At 31.7% G+C, this 2,632-nt stretch overlaps 1 non-coding gene across 1 annotated transcript; it reads right to left on the reverse strand.

The window, feature by feature from the left end:
* Nucleotides 1-2,272: 2,272 nt before the first annotated feature.
* LOC146397204 (U6 spliceosomal RNA) lies at nucleotides 2,273-2,379 on the reverse strand. The gene has a single exon (XR_014825361.1). It is a non-coding gene; the product is annotated as a U6 spliceosomal RNA (small nuclear RNA).
* Between the last annotated feature and the right edge of the window lie 253 nt (nucleotides 2,380-2,632).

A 2,632-nucleotide genomic window follows, 5' to 3' on the forward strand; every position in this document is an offset into this window, starting at 1 on the left:
ATTCATGAGGATTTGGGTTCGAACCCTGGCCCCACTCAGTGGGCTAATGATCCTAACTGGCATTGCCATGAGCTGTGGTGTAGGTTATGACTATTATGCAGATGCCGCTTGGATTCCATGTTGCTGCGGCTGTGGCTGTGGTGTAGGCCAGCAGATGCAGCTCCGATTTGACCCCTAGCCTGGGAACTTCCATGTGCTGCAGGTATGGGCCTAAAAAGAAAAAAAAAAAAAAAAAGAATTTACTTGATAATTCCAATTCCAGTACAACATCCCTTTATTTACGTCTCCTTCTTCAGTATTTATAACTCCAACAGAGAAAAATCTGGCGCCCATTATTATCAATATGTTTACTTATTTGCTCAATCGCAGAACCCACAGAGAGTTATTTTAGAATTGTTTGTCCATACCCTTGTGAAAATAATTTCTGCTAAGCATGTTTAATATTTGGATTTTTTAATGATAAATTGTATATGATAAATTACTGTAGTAAAATATATACATTTTAAGTGTACAATTCAGCGAATTTTGATAAATGCCTACATTCATGTAATTCACACTGTTACTAGGACATAGAAAGAAGGTTTTCTCATTGTAGAAATTTCCCTCTTTTCTCTTCCTGGTAAATACCCTGTCCCAGTAGGTTAGTGTTTCCTGCTCTAGGAATCCACACTTAGGTAATCATACAATGTATATTCTTTTGTTTCTGGTTGCATTTGCTTAGTATATTGTCTGAAAGATTCATACTGTTCTATGGGTCAATAGCTTTGAATTTCTGTTGATTAATATTATTCCATTACATGAATATATAAAAATTATTTTTCTATCCTTTCATTATAGGCATTTGGGCTGTTTCTATTTTGGGACTATTATGAATAACTCTCCTATGGACATTTCCTAAGAAGTCTTGTGTGGAAATATTTTCTCATTTTTCCTGGGAAAATTCCTAGCACTGAGATTGTTAAACCATAGGAAGATATATGCTCAACTTGAAGAAAAAAAACTAATGGTTTTCCAAATTAATCGTACTATTTTACACTCCATCATCAATGTATGAGGTGTCTGCTTGCTCTATATCCTTGACAACATTTACTGTCATTGGCCTTTTTTAAATTTAACCATTCTGCTAAATGTGTGATAACACTTTGTGATTAAATTGCATTTTTCTGCTGACTAACGGTGTTGAAACTTTTATTCATTTACTCATTGGCCATATATATTTTCTCCTTTGTGAAGTCTCTGTTCAGGTCTTTTTCATTGAATTATTTGTCTTTTTATTACTGAATTGTTGGATACAAATTCTTTGTTTTGTGCCAAATACATTTTGAAAATAATATCTCCCCAAATCCTCAGTAGTGAAGATATTTTCTTAGGTTTTCTTTTATAAGCTTTATAAGTTTAGATTTTAAAATTAGGTCTATGATCCAAATTAACATATGGCATGATGTAGAAGCCAAAGTTATTTTTTTCCATGTTATTCTCAGTTGTCCAAGCATCATTTACTGAATTTCTCCAGTAGTATTGTCAAAAATCTGTTGACTATGTCAGTGTGGATGTATTTCTGGGATCTCTATTCCATTTTATTTAACTATCCTTTCACAAATACCACACTGTCTTGATTAATTTAGCTTCATAACAAGTAACACTTTAAGTTAAGAATGTAAGCCTTCCCATATTGTTTTTCTTTTTCAAGGTTGTTTTTACTCTTCTAGGTTATTTGCACTTCCATGTGAATTTTGGAATGGCTTATATAACTTCATGATTAACTTGTATTAAATCTGCACAACAACTTGAAGAGAACTGACATTTCAACTGCATTGAATCTTCCAATCCATGAGCATAGTATATCTCACCCTTTATTAATGATTTCTTTGTTCTTGTTAATCTTTTGTGGATTCAATGTAGAGGTTTTTAATGTATTGCTGCATTTATCCTTAAAGGGTATATGTTTTTTGATGCTATAAATGGAACTTTAAATGGAACTTTAAAACTTTGATTTTCTAAATATTTCCTCTGGTTATATTAACTTTGTATACAGTGACCTTGCTAAACTCACTATTAGGTCTAGTAGATGTTTTGTATATTCTTTATGATTCACTATACAATCATGTGATCTGCAAATATTAACAGTTTTAATTCTTTTTTCTAATCTTTATGCCTTTTCTTGCCTTATTTCACTTTCTTAAACTTCTACTACAATATAGGATAGAAATGATGGAAGAGAATATCCTTGCATTGATCATTCTCTTAAAGTAAAAGTATAAACTTTTAAGAGAAAAATGTGAAATTCCTCATAAATTTTCATATAATCCTTGTATAGGATTTGTGCCAGTTCTCTCTGTACTGCTCTTATATTAATACATATGTTGTCAAAACAAGCACAAATTTCCCCTCTAAGTCTGCAACTTTCCTGAGGTCAGAACTTAAGTTTGAGGCATCTTTCAAGTTCAAGCACCTGGAAGAATGTCTCAAACATGTAAGAATTCCAAAAAACATTTATCAACAAATAAATAATAAGATTAATTTAAAAATAAAGAGTATTATTTTTAAGAGATAACTCTACTAAAGGCATAGGATCTCATTTCCCAAAGGATATTTTTTCAATACTTGTTCTGAGAGAAAATACAATATGTTA

This window comes from Sus scrofa, chromosome 13, assembly GCF_054392235.1.
Source record: "Sus scrofa isolate SSC_HxYL_T2T_F1_AM1 chromosome 13, Sscrofa_HxYL_maternal_Yorkshire_Landrace_v2.0, whole genome shotgun sequence".
Lineage (NCBI taxonomy): Eukaryota > Metazoa > Chordata > Mammalia > Artiodactyla > Suidae > Sus > Sus scrofa.